General features: G+C 41.7%; 1 protein-coding gene across 7 annotated transcripts in view; it reads left to right on the top strand.

Annotated features, from left to right (window-relative positions):
- Positions 1-17,561, top strand: part of arvcfb (ARVCF delta catenin family member b) — a 256,754-nt gene that overhangs the window by 219,474 nt on the left and 19,719 nt on the right. The gene's annotated exons all lie outside the window — the stretch shown is intronic.

Raw genomic sequence — 17,561 nt, 5'->3', positions numbered from 1 at the left:
CTCCACCAGCAGTTTGACTGGCAGCGGGGCATTTTAACATTGCCCTCAATTAATTTAGCACCACTACCCTTCTGTAACGCTAATTGTGAGCCACACATGGAACAACAGAGCTTTGGTTTAGGTGCATCTCTGCACTCACCATGGGTGACAAGTGAGACAGAGAAAGATGTCAAGGTGTTTATATATAACAGCGAGAGAGCAATGAGAAGCAGTTAATGCTGTTCCCAAAAACCTTCTAGCCTATAGTCTCTAATTAGTAGAGATAAGTGGACAGATATCAGCTCTCTAACATTTGCTTTGTTGTTTCGTCCTTTTTAAAGTGTCTTTGTGGGTTTTTCAAGCTGTTTTAGCCCAAGCGGACCTGGGCTAATAACACCAGGGCAGAAACTCTGCAATCATGGCGCTTAATGAAAAGTCAGAGATCATTCTTTCTGCAGAAAAATGATCAATAGTTAAAACCCTAATACCCTTTTACTGCTACACTACTTGTATGTTTTCATATGAGGAAATGGTTGGAAACTTGGTGAATGTGTTTGATGTGTTAGTGCTAATTCCCACCATGATGAATCTTTTTGGCAATCTGTGTCTAATTTCAAGTGAAGCTTTTTGATCCAAACTGCTTTAAGTATAGCTAATTAGTCATATCTTGACAATAAGGGCAATGTGACGGAGCAATAAAGACATTGGGTTTGAAAAGCTTCAGCGCTTTCCATGTCTGCCCTTTTGCGCTCTCCATTTCTCTTTCCACCTCCAGTACTAATTCTCATTTGTCTTGCTCTCTGCCACTTTGGTGCTCTCTCCATCCATGAGAGATTTATTGCACTCCTCTCGTCGCGCAAACCCACAACCCTCGTCTCTCAACCAGCAGTTGAGAAAACACCCGCGTTTACAAAGACGACAACTGTGTAACATGCATCACTGTTTTTTTGTTGTTGTTGTTTTGTTTTTCTGTTTTTCTAGCAAGCCAAGCATTTAATTTGCGGAGAGGTCTTAGCATTGACAAACAACACTAGTGCGAGCTGTTATTTATTGTATTCTGTAACCCACTTTGATATCAACCCACTGGGGATCTCTATTTGTAGTGTAATGAACACTGACTGTTTTGCTGTCGGAGTCATCTCTGTCTCTGATGCGTCTTAGCTCTTGATGTCGGAAAAGTCAGGGGCTCAATTGAGTTAGAGAAAATAGAGCTACACTTTGATTGTTTGTCTCTGGTGTTGTCACCTCACATGGAGGAGAAATATTTCACTTAATGGCTCTGTGGCAAGAATCTGATTCTTTTAATCCTCCCTGCTATATCTCTCTTTATGGCTTCAAGTGGTGGAGGAAAAGGAAAAAAACAGCCACTTGCCCAAAGGCTTGATGAACATCCTGCTTCAGCAGGGAAATGTGATAAAGCAGATCCATTTTTCAAAATAAGGAATCTTTGCGTCATTACCCTGCTGGCAAGTCTACTTCAGATAAACACAATTCCAGTCAGGAGGAAAAGTTTAGCCTGCAATAAACACCTCACCATCTCCCAAATTCCGAGCAGTGGTACCAAGTAGAAGCTCTCTATTTTCATGCCTTTGTAATTTAACACCTCCATAACGAATACTGACTCCTAGCCTCGCTGTCTTCATGCTAGCCCGCAACCACCTGACTGCAGTGAATCACTTGCCCCTTTGTTAACCACAAAAACACACCACTCGCTTGTTCCAATTGCCACCCTGCTCCATCTCCTCTCCTGGCGCTACATTTTGCTGCCAGGTGAGACCTCTAATAATGATGGCTACGTCACGACCATCTAATCCAGACATGCAGATGGCAAACAAAGCATGCATATAAGCATATAATGCTTGCACAGACACATGGCCGATGCACATTCACACATACTTTCTCACCCTCAGCTTCTTGGCTGTCTTGACACATAGCATCCACTCCACACAGTGTTGGTTCCAGACTGTCTGGCACCTTGTATCACTCTCTGTCTCTCTTTAGCCGCTGTCGTTGCATTTCTCTTGGCATTACACCTTCCTTGTGCCAAATTCACAATGTGTTGTGTGTCCTTATTATAGTGGATGCGGCCATGTCCAGAGGAAGGTCTACCCTGCTCTAAGAAAAGGACGATTGACTCAGATCGGTTTTATATTTCTGTTCCTTTGCTGTCACAACAGTCAGATGAGGCAAAACTAAATTGGATGCAAACAAACAAAACCCCAAAACAGATATTATAACACAGGCAAAAAGCATTTGAGACAGAAATCAGACACATTGTATCCTAATGTTAAAAGGTATGAAACTTTCCCCTGTTTCTGGTTTGATAAGTAATATCTGTTGGTAACATCCCTGTGAAAGTATATGCTGGGAAGTATTTCCCTATGGCACATTAAAGTGACATGATTCTCCCCGTGAGGTTATGGAGTTTTGTATTGTGTTATGTGATCCTTGCAACCACTAAATTAGATGACACCAATGCCAACTTTGGGCTTTTGTTACATTGTATCCTTCCCACGTGCTTTTGTTAACAGTGTAATTGCCAGTAAGTTAGCTGAACTATATTTTAGACAATAACAAACAGCTTCATATATCACAATCATTAGACCCTGCCATGATTTCCATTAAGTGAGAAAAAGCCCGTCTGAAAGACGCTTGGGTTTGTGTCCTTTTAGTGGACTAAACAATTACACTTTCCTACCCCGTGCTAGTTTTCCCATGAAGTATTATTGGCTGAACAGTTTTGTTTTCTTTACTATTTCAATCTGACAACTATCAGGTTATGTAGCCACCTGTCTCTGTCCCGGGCTCCACACCAATGTTTGAATTTGGAAAACCAAGTTGGTAAGTAAGAACAATGGCATTTCATGAAACAAGGATGGTTTGGCCGTGACAATAAGGTGGAGAGTTTCATACTTAGTCACAGTTTTTGTACTTTTAGATTACTTATTCCCCTGTTACACTAAAGTTACAAAAAGGACAGGAGTGTCTTTGTAACTTGAAAGTAGTGCTGGGCGATATGGAAAAAATATTTATCACGATATGAATTATTTTATATCACGATAACGATATATATCACGATATACGACCTGACCTGTGGTCATCTAGAAAGTACGCAGTCTGTAAACAGCGAGTGCCGAGGGTGCAGTCTTTGTTTTGAGTTACCGTAAAGTATGTCGCAAATCCGGGTGCACGTACAGCAGCACCAGCTCGCAAACCACGAGACGGAGTTTCTTTGCGAAAAATATCATTTTTTTTATACTTTATTTTTTCTTGCATAAAGTTAAGAGCATGTATAGTGAGAAGACAACACTAATATATTTGCCACAGGCTATTTAACCCTTTAAGACCTACCATAGAACCAAGTCCGCCAGAGCTATCTTTATGTTTTTACATGCTGTAGTGCCATTTGTGGGAGTATTTCAAGTTTCCATATATCAATACAACCGTTATAGCCCAAATTTTAACAATATGTATGCATTAAGTCCATAGTAACTACATAAATTGCAAAAACTTGTAGTGCAATAAACTACAAAAAAATTGAAAATCGTTTTTGTTTTGTTTTTTACATATATTTCTAGTTAAAAAAAAATTTAAGAGGTGTATCCCTCAAAACTGTAAATACAAAAGTTTCCAACCACGAGAAATTTATTTTGAGTGTCTTCATAGTTTTATTTTTGAGTAATTTTTATATACTACAGGAAAAATGAAAATAAATATTATAATGCATCAAAATAAACCATTTCCAACAGTGTAATTTGAGTTCTAAGCATCCCAGAAACAATACAGAAAAGCATAAAGTCAAACATGTCTTTTAAAAACACCAACATAGGCTTATAAGGCCCTTTCGCGAAAATGACGTCACTTCCGGTTTCGGGCAGGTAATGGCGGACATGCGATAGTTCGCGCTGACGTATATGCCAACGTAGGAAGTCTTATGAACGTCGGCAAAGCGTGTTTCTGGAATATTATCTTTTTGTTGCTGCAAGTTTGGAATATTATGTTTTTGTTGCTGCAAGTGCTTCTTATGCAATTTTTGCAAAGTTATATGTGGAAGGAAACCGTGACCTTGGACAAGCTAATGGCATAAGATGTAAGTACAACTCCTCCGGTTTCACATGCAAAAAAAAAATATTGCACTACCTTACGTGGTTCCAGTTCTACAGGGATTTAAAAATAGTTAGGTAAAACGGAGTGTGCCTGCTCCGACCGGTTGTAAAGGGTTAATTATATATTTTATGTAATAATTTATAAAATTTGGGTTAGTACGATATAAACGATAGAAGACAAATGGCACGATAGACACTTTTCTATCGTCCACACGATATATATCGTCATATCGCCCAGCACTACTTGAAAGCTAATTGTAATCCTGTTTTTGCCTTCGGCGACTGACTGAAAGTAGTTGTAGTGATCAACCGGTTGCCCACAGGTTGAGTGTGCAACATCCGATGAGGGTTCTCTCTTTGAGGTTCTGGAATGGCTAATAGTGAGTAGTTAATGTTTGTTTTTGTTTAATGGAACTTTCTGTGTATTTAGATGCCAACAGATTTGTGATTTTCACCAATTTGTTGCAGTTAATTGTTGTATTCTCACAAACAGATTGCATGTAATTGGCAATTTCATCCCATTAAGCCAAACTGATACCAGACAGACTCCATCTTATTGGCTTTTTATTATCACCCTGACAATGGAAACAGCAGTTTCATTTATAAGGCACGTGCATAAAGTCACTTAAACTTAAAGTCAACGAGCTTAGCGCAGAAGATAAATACAAAAAAACTGTGGAGGTGCAGAATGTCTTAAGACTATGAAAACCTGTATCCTCAGAACCTGTTAGAGGTGCCAGACCTTAACTGATGAATAGCTTCTTCTACACTGAAATTTTTTGGGAGATTGAGGATTGGCTAATTTTAATGACACACCAAAGTCACTTTCCAGTTCAATTCAATTTTATTTCAGTTCAATATAATTTTATTTATATAGCACCAAATCACAGCAACAGTCACCTCAAGGCACTTTATATTGTAAGGTAGACCCTACAATAATGCATACAGAGAAAAACCCAATAATCATATGACCCCCTATGAGCAAGCACTTTGGTGACAGTGGGAAGGAAAAACTCCCTTTTAACAGGAAGAAACCTCCAGCAGAACCAGGCTCTGAGACTGTGAGAATGGCAACTGATTGCAAGTAGTTGGCCTCTGTGTTCAGAGTAGCCATTTCAAACCACGCTTGCAATAATTCTGGTTGTGCCACGAGTATTTTCCAGAGTGTGACTGTAGCAGAACTAGTCTAATATAACATTTAAATGTAATTGATTTGGAATGGAGAAATCCCTTCCCATCCTTCTTCCACTGATTCTTGCTGGAAGAAGTCAGTCCACAATACTTCCAGACAGGGGCAGATGTATTCCTTCTTATTTAGAAGTTGCTTTTGTTCCTTTGTTTTGTCACCATCTTTCACAGCTCACTGAGCTCAGCCGCTTTTTCCACCTGTAGAAACTGCCCTCTACTGGTGTGAGCTATGCTATAATACATTGCCTAAATACAATATTTATGAGTACTATATCAGTTAATGAGAAAGCATTTAATACCATTGAAAACTACTGTCTGGATCTGTAAATAACCTGGTATATTGTAATGCCATGATTGGTGATGGTGGAAGAGCATATCAGCCAGAGGTTTGTGGTGTTTGAGAGTTAAATTTTTAGTGAAATTACCATTGTAGTACCATAATTTGCTTGTATACCAACATATTAAAAAAGAAATATTATAAAAGCTTACCCAGATGCTAATGTTTTTTCCACACGCCCACTTCCCACCTTGCTGAGATTAAATCTGATTCCCTATCTGCCACACCAGCTGTTTGGAGTGTCATCCGCTGAGCACACTCAGCTACCTACAGCTAACTTGACACTCCCTGTCTTCCAGTTTTGCCTTTGTTGCTGCTAATAAAACACACAGGAAAAAGGACTAATTATAAGAATAGCCAGCGGCTCCGAGCTGACATTTTGGCTACTGCGACTCCCGCTTCAACTACTCAGTGATGAAAAGGAGTGATAATAAGGCACGGAGTGAAAAACAAATGAGGGGAGCAAGAGGTTTATGTAAGTGGGACCACCGTGTGTTTTGTTGGAAATACAAAGAGGTTTGCATAATAATGCTATTCCTAGGAGAGCTCATAGAGAGTGACTGTGCTACACATCATTAGTGGAGTGAAGTCCTTGAAGATTATTATGTGTTTGTGTGTGTTCATGCATGGCAGCATTTATCCACCTGCGTTTGGCAGAGGACAGTGGGGCATCTCTAATTCCCAGCACTTCTTCAGTAGCAGTGCATTAACATAACAGCTCTAACTTTGTTTCCTATTCAAAAAAAGAAAAAAAAAACCCTCAGTGCCCTCTGTCTCCTCCTACTGTGCTCTGTGAAACTCCAAAAAGTGCCAGGAATTCACAGTAGCCGGCAACATCAGGCTCTTCAGATGATTAACCATGTCATTCTCCTCCCACATCTCCCCAAACCTGAGCAGTTGGAGTAAAGTGATAATTATGAGACAAGATTGGTTCCAGGAAAGTAGGAGGAAGCACTGTGAGATTTAGTTGCCAATTGGAGCCTTTGTTTGGCCCTGTTCGAGACACAAGAGTGCTGCTTCCTGTTTCTGTGAGAGACGCTTTAATCTAATTAAAAGCAGATTAATGGCGTACTGACTGGCTTCGCTGGAGCTACAACAGAGGCTTAGTGAAGAGAAAAAAAGCGCCTCCCTTCAGAATTTGCCACTGTCCTGTTACCTGTTAAATATCGGCCGTAAACAATCCAGACTGTTGTAAACAGGAGCGCCTAAATGCACCCTAAGGACTGCTGTCTTCGTGTACAATTGAATGAGAGGGTCATGGGCACTGGCAGGCGTCCAATCAAACTGTCCCTCCAATGAGGTTTTACTTGCAGTCTGGCTTATGCCGTGCGTCAGGACGGCTCTATGTCTCAGATTACATTGTGGCATTTAAATGACGCTTTCATCAAACACGGCATAAAAATTTGTATTCTCCTTTCGAACAAGTAAACAGAAGAATAGAACGGGTCAAGGTCTCAGGGCTTTAGCAATGTTTCTGGGCCGACATAACAGCCGTAAAAGAGAAGACAAGAAGAAAGGGTAGTATAAGGGAAAAGTTGTGTCCATTTCTGTATAAAGCGAGAAGACTGAGTGAGTAGAGGGCAACTTGAAATGCTTTTTGGTTTCTTAACATTCATAGTCAGTGTGTTTGACTGGTCTATAATCAGGAGCATTTTGGATTTTAATGCGCGTGTGATTTGGTGATGGGCTCGTTTAAGCCGACGGGAGTAAATCATCTCATCCTCACTGCCTTTCATTTGACTCTTATAAGCACACGCAAATCCTGATTCATACAGCTGTCCAAAAAGGGAGAAAAAACAGCAGCACTGCTTATTGACACACACACACACAAATATACTGTCAAACTCTCCCTCCATCTTTCTCTCTCTCACTCACACACATACACACACACACACACACACGAAGATACGCATGCACTTGCAAAGGACAATGCACCTCACACTTGAGCATAAGGTGATGTTAACTAATAAAGGTGGTGTTATCAGGGTGTTTCGGGAGAGAATATATTAGCTAAGAAAATTGACCACAGCATCATCTGTGCTTGGGTGAAGCTGAAAGGAGCGCTAAATGAGAGATGACTGCTGACACTAACCTAGAGTGGAAATCCCTCCACCACCAAACACCATCACAGCCATCATCATGCATTACAAACTCTGCTCTATTGTAAAGCGATCCCTCTACAATGAAGCAGTTTTTCTACTCTTGGCTCTGCGTGATGCCATTGAGAATAGATATGCGTTACATGGTCATCTCAGGCACATGGCCCTGGTCGTGAGGAAAGCAGCCCCATCCGTCTTTTATTTTTAAGAAGCAGCCAATCAGAGGAAAGTTAGAAAGCAATGGTAGCTAAAAATGAGTGTCAGCCAATATTAGCCAGAGACAATGACAGTGAAACATGATTATTTTTAAAAAGTGTTGTCATGCTATCTTAGTAAGGACTCATAACTACACATAACAAATATTTATGTTTCATGTTCTCATTAAATTTATTTCATTAAATCACCAACACTGGTGTCGATACTGGTCTTAAAATCCTATACTGGTCAGGCTCTAAAAATGAGCTGAGGGTTTTGCACAAATGAGTCTTTTTGAACTGTGAATCATGCAGTTCTGCTCCTCTGTCCAAGAATAAAAACATAGAGCTGGAAGGGGCATCAAATGTTTGTAAGTTGAATGAAAATGATCCGCATGCTGTATGTATTGGCATCAAATATTAGCCGCTGTTATCGGCAGCTTTCAAGCAACAAAGATAGCCACACCTCTAGTGTGTGTGTGTGTGTGTGTGTGTGTGTGTGTGTGTGTGTGTTTAAGCCTTATTACTTTCCTTCATCTGGACTGCGGGCTCAGGCCCTCACAGCCCACACACACACACACACCCCTGAGTCCATCTTCTTTAGTTCTCGGCCTTTGTCTTCAGTCCTCGTTCAAGTCACTGCCATATCTCTATTAACCCCCCCACACTCTTCTCAAACACACACACACACACACACACACACACACACACACACACACACACACCAGCAGTCGACAGGATTATCTAGGCTTATTCCCGAAGGCTGGACACCCAAACTCCAAACTCCCACCCCAAACTGCAGAGCACATCATTTAGCTAGTGCTGCAGTGCATCAGTTTTTCTTATTGTAGATTGTAAATGCCCCCCCCCCTCTTCTCATCTTGATGCCCTGAAACGATCCATGCATCTCTGTGGACTATTTGCCAGACAGCTGTCCCATTCACCATGCAACATTCATAGCTCAGCTCCACTCAGTCACGATTTTTTGCTTGATCCAACCTTCTCCTCTTTGCTCCTTATACGTTTGTCCTTTCCTCTACCTCACCCACTATATTATTCCTTCCCTCCTCAGTCCCTGTTCACCTGCTTTGTTGTGCCTTTTTTCCCCATTCCTCTCCCTTCTCCCAGCATCTGTTTTCTTTTCCTCCTTGCTCCCTTTCCTACCCACCCAATCCCCGCTTAGTCTCTCTTCTGCACATTCCCACTGTTCTCCCCTTCTTCCCTTTTCTTCCTTCTCTCCTCACTTCTCCTGAGCTTCTGTTGCTACGCAATTTCCTTGTGAAATATCTGTCAGATGTGGAGAGGTGTAGTGCGTCGGGAATTGACTGTAAGGTGGAATTTGCGGTGAAAGCACGACATCGCCCTGACAACTTATATTTCAGACTTTCAGGCGCAGGTGAGCAACTTAAACTGCCAAATAAGAAATGGGAAATGTTGCCGTTCGCACACAAACACATACATACACACACGTTTTCTCTGTGGGACCTGGACTCCTCGCTCTCTTTACCTTTATTTCTTCCTCTCTTTACCAATTTCTTGCCCTCTATCTCTTCCTCTCTGGCAGCCTCTTGCCTGAGTTTTTGGTTTCGTTTGTGTCTGGGTGAGGACGTGACTTGACTGAGTAAAGAAAGCAGGCACTCAAGGTGATGCTGATATGCACTCCACTCTCAGAAATACACGCGCACACACACACGCCCCTCCACTCTGAAACACTTGATCATCTGACGCTATTTTTGCAAAACATAAACTTACACGAGGCGCGTGCAGGGCTTAGCCACTAATTACAGCTCTCAGGTCAGCATTTTTAGCCAGTGGCTGTGGAATTATGGGAATTAGGTAAGTATGAGAAGGATCCCGATTAACAAACTACTCCAAGCTATGGTGTCCAGTTTGCCTTTCTAATTCCTGCCTTGAGCACATTACCTCAGAATACTATGCATCGCCTAAATGCTGCGTTATGCTCCATGCGCACTGAAATGCAGCATGTTCATTTTTGTTTTGCCGTTTCTGGCCCAACTGTCTCCAGTGAACCTTGAATAAGCCGATTTGTTAGTGGCGATGGAGAGGTGGTTTCCATGGCAACTTTTGTCCCATCATCGTGTACTTTTTCATTTCTACATATTGTCTGCATCAGTAGCTTAAAGCAGTTTTGGCTCGTGTGCTACATTTTGTTTCTGTGGCGCAGATTTGACAGGTGGTGAGAGGAGACTGAAAGAGGGTGGAAGAAAGCAAGCAGAGAAACAGGAAGGAGACGCAGGGATAGAAAACAAATGTGCTCAACAGCACACTTCTCTGTATCAATTTTTTTCCCGATTTGTAGCCAATGTAATGGCACAGTCAACACATGCATCTGCGGGATGCAGCTGGTAGCTTGTCATACTCCACAGCAGATTTTTATGGGCGACGGTGCTGACCGGCACGACAGGCACCAGAAATGTGTTAACATTACCTGGGAATTGAAAGCAGCAGTGACAAACTCTGACATGTTTCAAAGGAACCCATTCTGCTTTTTCATTATTTTCTGTCTTGTATATACTGTACAGTTACAGTACAATAGTCAGTTCTCATATTTATTTACATGAGAAAACCTTGAAAGAAATGTAACTGCTCTGAATTGTCAGTTTCTGTCACATGATTCTGCATCCAACCCTAGGTATTACTGTACGTCTTTATTGAATATTCCTGCAGTCTTACTGTTCTCTAATTTAAACCCAAAACATAAAAAGCAGTGCCAAACTAACAAATTACCTGCTCTCAAAACGCAATCAATTTTTTTCTAAAAACAAGGCTAATTTAAGAACTTAATTGAAACATCAGTCATCTAAATAAAACTTGTATGGCTTCTGTGCAAGAGTACCACATTAATTAACCCTATTTAAGATATTAAGAATGGAGTTTGACATGAGCTATATGTGTCTGCAGCGTGTTCATTGTTGTAGTTTCTAACATTAATGTGAACATGACACAATGATTCAATATTTAAGCAGTAATGTGGCACTAATTACAGAAAACAAGTTCTAATATAGAACCTAATTCTTTTGATATTACTATTAGAGCCTACATTCAATTCTGGACTTTGAAATGGTTTGTTACAGCCATGTATTCACATTTGTCATAATTAATAGAAAATGGAATGTATCCCATTGTAGCCCATTGTGTTATTATTTCCAAATAAGAGCATCTAGGTACATAACGTTAAACTTTTACAAGGCGTCAAGTATCCAAACCTAGTTGTATCTCTAACTACCTCATGTTTCTGTGTAGTATCTGACAACTGTGTCTAAACATTGTTCGATACTAATTTTGAAAGCCATTTGTTCAATAGGAACTTGTTATGAAAGGCTGATTCATACTCTGTGCAACTTGGAAAGTGACAAGTTTCACCAATATGTTTTTCATCTAAAGGGAAATAACATCTCCAACCGACAGAAACTCTAATATAAACTAACACCTCCACCTGAGGGCTTAAAACACTATTGCATTAGCAGGAGGGACATTGGAAACAAACAGCCATTGCATTACCGCTGTCGATCCACTGAGAGGCCAGATAGCTGCGAGGCACATTCTTGAGTAAGCCATAGAAAACCTAATACAACTGTGGCTCAGTAGTGAGAAGTCCATCGGCTTTGTGTCTGTGTCCAAAGTTCAGTGGCTGAAACCAGAGATATGGAGCGTTTCTGCTGGCCTTAGTTAAAAGAGTACTTGGACATTCTGGACAGTTGGTGTCAGTTCATCTGCAGGTTTTCGCTACCGGTGATGATGTGTCCTCTTTGGACAAAAAGCCCGCAGCAGGACTCTGCTGGCCTGTCAGCACCAGGAAGACTGGATACTCTCTTGTGACTGCAGAAACAGCTTGCTGCAAAGAGTGCTTTTGTGCTAAATGGTAGGAAACAAGCTTTCATGGACCAAACTCTTGGTCTTGGTGGAACAGAACCCCCTGCAGTGAAATGGCACACTGCAGCCAGAGGAAGGGAGTGACAAAGAGGTCTACACATTTGCCTTGTGCCTTTAGCTATATGTTTTCTCCTGTGGTCCACTCTTTCACCAGCTCCCCCTCCCCTTCTCTTCATCCACATCATCATGCCAGTATATCTTTTTGCTCCAAAACTGATGGGTAGCTGTCCAAAAGATGGGCCAGTTGCCACCTTCTGCTTTCTTTGTCATCATCCAACAAACTAAGGCCAACCACCATGTGGGTATGCTAATGTGTACTGCCCGCAGAGATGCCAATCTGCAGCGTGAGCCAACTGGCTATGAGAGGAGAAAATGATGCTTTGACTCCTGGACCCTGTCAGTCTGAAGGGGTGACTGGAGGGTGAACTGCCGTGGCAGACCATCAGCGTGCTCTGTTTTGGCGCCTCTCTGCTTCAGGTCTGCCGGGAGGGAATGTGATCCTACATCACATGTTTTCCCTCTGGCTTAGGATGAGTACACTAGTGTGTTTTGAATCAGCTGAACCAGACATGGGTCAAATTGATTTAGCAAAAGATTGTTTGTTTTCAGTGTGACCTACGTGGAGGAGCTGATTTTCACTGTGGTTTGCCACAACAGTCGATTGCATGTACTTTTGTGCGATTTATACGCTGCATTTACATGCATCTCATATCGGTGCCTAATTACATTCACACCTGACATTAAGATGCATCTTGAGCATACAAATGAGATTTCCACTTTTCTAACATTCACTACACGTCCATGTAATATTTCACCTTCACTGGAAAGGAAGCATCTACTGTATTAGTCCCCACAGATACTGCCATCCATTCCTACCAAGTAGACATATTTCTAGTTTGTAGGACATCGCAGTTGAGCCCAGCAATTTAAGACACCTTAATTGTTGCTCCTCCTACTTTGGACTGGATAGATGTCAGCATGGTCACTTTGCTACCTTGTGCAGCATCAGGCAACACCTCTCTATCAAAGGTCTGATCTTTGTCGAGCAGATCTCCTGCAGTAATATGATGAGGATTGGGGAAGGAGGTGACAACAATCGAATTTTTGCTACAGCAGCTTCTCTGTGCGATCAGAAACATGGGCCCACTGACCACCTTTAACCTCCTAAGACCCGAACTCTTCCACGCCATGCATTTTTAATTTCTCTTTGATATTTGGCTGATTGGGAATTACCAGATTTTTTTTTTTTTACCTGATTTTTGTTTCTAAGAAAAATGAGAGCCACATATGAGGATATTCATTTAAAATTTAAATAGAACAGTAGCAGTATAATGTCCTCGTAAGTGGATATCAGGCCCTTGTAGAGCAAAATTGAGTATTTTGGCCTAAATAACCCAAAATGTGATGTCCACATATGTGGACGCCAGGTCCTAGGAGGTTAAAGCAGGCCTCCTGTAATTGACAGATAAATTGCATAAATTCCGGCCAGTCTAATTCTTACTATCAATCATGTTTTGAAAAACTGACACAGTGTGTAAACTCCATCCATCTGGTGCTCCTCCAAGCAACAACAATAACAACAAAGCGTAATTTTTCAAACGCTGTACGACTGGAATTGCCTCTGCATAGCCTGCCAATTTCCTTGTTTTGTTTACACGGCTCCACCGTTTACCTTTTAGTTTTTAATGAACTCGAGAGAGTCGTGACCATTATTATGTTGGTGGCGTACCACTTTTAATGATGTGCTGTTTTAGCTGTCGCCGTGCTATGGCTCTGCCCTGCGGAAGTCTTCATTAGCACTGTAGCACTCTCCCATGTGCCTGCTTGTACTTATATAAGGAGGTATAAATATAAAGAGGACTGGCAGGGTTAAACGCGTATCAGAGTGGAGACTCGACGACTTGAGGCTTCCCCACTGCGGTGGTCTGATTTATTTATCCGGGAAGAGAAGGTCATCCTGTGGTCAGTCTAGCATTATGAGCTATTTCTCCGGACCTTTTTTTTACTTTGCCTTCCACATCCTCATGTTTCTCTGATGCTCAATCGGAGCTGTTTTACAATGAGAGTAACAGGAAAAAGCTGTTATGTGAAAATTACTTCAGTATGTTATAAGAGATGCTTTCTTTTTTCTTGCTGTTTTCTATTTTTCTGCCTGCCACTCTCTTTATCCCCCTCTGACTCTCTCCTATGAGTTGTAAAACGTGATGGGGCATCATGTCCTTCCTGTTCAGATGGAAGTGTTGCGTTCTCCTAGTGTATTGGAAATGGAGCAGTGAATAAATAGAGTGCTTGCAGGATGCAGAAGGAGACCGTGTTCTTGATCTAGTCGGGGTTGGTCGATGAACATCGCTTTCATCACAAGGGCTTGATGTGTTTGTGTGCGTGTATGGAGCTGTTTAAAGAGGTATGTATCGAGTTCTGCCTGAATGCAGCAAACTGTCTGAGAGCAAGGCAAATTGCTCTGGAGAACCGAGTCGATGAGTGTGTGAATCGGAGAGAAGCGCCTTCATTATGCTCACATACATGTGCTTGCTTGTGGATTCGTGTGTGCGTTGCTACCTTGCTCATCAGTTAATCCATTATCATTTACCGGCCTGTCACAGCCTGCGAAGATAATAGTGTGAGCACTTGAACTGAATTAATGCTATAGCTCTGCACCGAGCGTCACTCAATCACTTCAACTTAACTTCATTTCTAACCCAGTTTTCATGCACCGCGGCCCCACAGAGCCCCCTCTCTCCAGTGATAATTGAGCTCCACCTCGATTGCAGGAGTTGTCGCCATCGTCGTCTACTTGGAAAAGTAACTCGCCTCTCCTCCCCTCTCACCTGATTTAGGGACGAGCTTGTTACTGACTGTGCCATTCTGTGTTTGTTTGTGGCAGTCTTTGTGTGTTTGCATGCACTGACTTCAGAGCAGAGCTCAGCGGGAGTCTTTTGTGTGGTGTAAAGCAGGGAAGTCAAACTCATTTTATCTTAAGTGGGCTGGACCAGTGAAACTCTCTTTTCTGTCAGTGAAAAGAAGTTTAACTACACATTTAATCCCTGAGATATCTTTATGTAACAACAACGTATTGTAATTTCAACAGTATGTATCAGTTTTGTATCAGTTCTTTACTGGGCTGATTCAGGCCCCTGGGTCTTATGTTTGACACCCCTGGTATAACAGATAAAATTACGACTAGTAAGATGTCAAATGTTAGTCCAAATGTTGACCTACATTCACTTCCATCCTTGTGCAAAGTAAATGTTTTCTTTCACCCTCTGGTCTCATCATTGACTTGAAAGCTGCACCTCACACCTTGCGCTATTTGTCAGATACTCCAGAAGGCAACATTATCATGCAGGGTGCTAAGAGGTCCAGTTAAGTAACTAATTAGTGAGGCCTGGTAGATGCTGCTAAGTTTAGTTACATTTGTTATGAAGGGGGAAAATGGCTATGGCTACCAAAAGCATTGTTAGTACTAGGCTGTAAGCACACTGAGGTGGGGTATATGAACAGGGCAGTCTACGGGGATCTACTAGCTTTTGGAGCTGGCCTCAGTTGGCCTTTAGAGGAAGTACAGTTTTTTGGAACGTCCCTTTAGATTTATTGTTCTTCCTGAGAGGCTGCAGTCTGCTACAAACAGACTATTGGAAACAGCACCGATGAGTGTTGTGAAATTGCAGTAAAATTGTAGGCTGTAAAAACAACAATAAAGAAAAACAAACAGAAAGAAGCAAAAACTAAAATTACAGCTTAGAGGAACTTTTTCGTTCCATTATCAGTTTGCCAAAAAAATCAACACACACATTTTTGGAGATTATCGCAGATTAAAGTACATTGTGCTAGCATATGTTTAACATTTAAATACCGGACTTTGGCTTGTATTTACATGATCTTGCATTTAATCTGCTTTGCTAAAAGGTTTTGATACCTCTCTGTACTAGCAAGAGAAGTATAAAGTGCTAGTGCTTAACTTTAGTTAGCTATATAGTTGAAAAATGGGGAAACTCAGAAGTCGATTTGCATGCTCTCCATGCTACACCTCAGGATTGAATCCATCATATTCAAGTAATCTCACCGTGTTTGCAGTCTGTCACAGAATATAGGGCTGTGGGTTGCCCTGAGCCAAGGTCACGTCACACTGACAGCTCATCTCGGTGTCCAAACTGTAATTCTGCCTAACAAACTGACAACAGCGGGCCAAAAGGCAAGCAGGAGATGACTGATGACAACAACAACAACAACACTTCAGTGTACAGTTGCCAACAGAACTTGACCTGGCTTGCACTAATTAGTAAAGACCTCGGGGACTTGGTGCTGACATTAAGCCCTTTCCAAAAACTGCTGAGTAAAAGGGTCTGGCAGAGATACTTAACATCTCAACAGTGAGAAAATTCCACTAAGGCTAAAGGATTTAGTTTAAACGCTTAGTGAATTTCCCCCTCCATTTTCATCTCCTTTGTTGAACTGTGCACGTCTTTCATTTGTAAAACTCCAATTTCATAAGTCTCTTCGCTTGGGTGCCAGACCAAAACCCCAGGAATTTCAAGATGGAGGGAGTGTGGATTTGCAGATTATGTTACAGGAAAAGAAAGAGCCATAGTATGCACAGTTTTGGAGTGCAGAAAAAGCTTCCAAAGGTTTAACGTGGCTGACATTTTGTGTAAAGAGAATCTGCTTTGGAGATGAAATGTCTGTCAACAAGAATGCCTGCTTGATAGGTTCCAGTTTGCTGAGTGTGCACCCAGTAGGCCCAGAAATATGAGGCGCGTGAAGAATGTTGCTGAGTGTCTGGTTTGTAATCCCCACCCACCCACCCTCTTTCTTGCGTAGCCCCTGAGAAAAAAAGTGATTCATGTTTTAGCACGTGATTACAACTCGGGGGGTAGTCTGCTCCTCACTCTGCTTCATTTTTGAAAGTAACTTCTGGAGCAGCACCTCCAGTAGCGATCTCCCAGTCTGGCAGTTCCTCCCACACGCCCTCTGGACGAGTGATCTCACGGGGAAGCGTCTCGGGGAAGAAAACCCCGCTTTTTGAGTGTTAACTACTATGTTGCTGTGTTTGAAATCTGGCAGTCAGAGCACTCTGGCTTCTGCTCTCTGCAAATTATGAGTGTGAGATGTGGATTTAGAAGCACAAATGTCAGTTTATGTGTTTATCTTGTACTTCTTGAGCACAAAAATGTTACTCTCCTCTAGTTTTAGTCTCCTACTAAAAAAAGTGAGTCAATAAAAAAAGGGTACATTACCGTAAGATGCCTTTTTATGGGTTTTGACTGCTGATTTTATATGTGGGCCCAAGTCACATTAGAAAAGGAAAGAAATCTTTTTCTACATTTCAAGGATGTACCAAGAGCCTCGTGAACCTGCGCGCATTAATCAAACGGGGTTACTGTGCATCCCAGCTCCTATAATACGGAGCCTTTCAAATCGAACCTTGGAATTACTGGCCTCAGAGCACATGGGAAGAAGCAGCGGGTTATATATCCTTTCATTCGGACCTTGAGGGATAGAAGAAGGATTTAAAATTGCATGTGCACTCCTGTTGAGGATAGGAAGGAAGCTGTGTTTCTGTAAAAGCTGATTTTAAAGCTTCAGTTAGCTTGTGATCTGGGCTGCAGAAGTCTGTTAAAGCCTGCGTGGGTAAAAGCTGTTTGCGCCCCCTGTATTGAAACACTGTTGCATTAGTTCTAGCTTTGTTTAGATTAGATGAGGTGGAGTGCTTCCTTTGCAGAATATAGCTGGTTCTTCAAAACTGGAAAGAAGTGTTTCGGTCAAG

This window comes from Pelmatolapia mariae, linkage group LG12 (assembly GCF_036321145.2).
Source record: "Pelmatolapia mariae isolate MD_Pm_ZW linkage group LG12, Pm_UMD_F_2, whole genome shotgun sequence".
NCBI lineage: Eukaryota > Metazoa > Chordata > Actinopteri > Cichliformes > Cichlidae > Pelmatolapia > Pelmatolapia mariae.
Note: the sequence above shows the minus strand (reverse complement) of the source record. Positions and strands in the feature narration are given on the sequence as shown.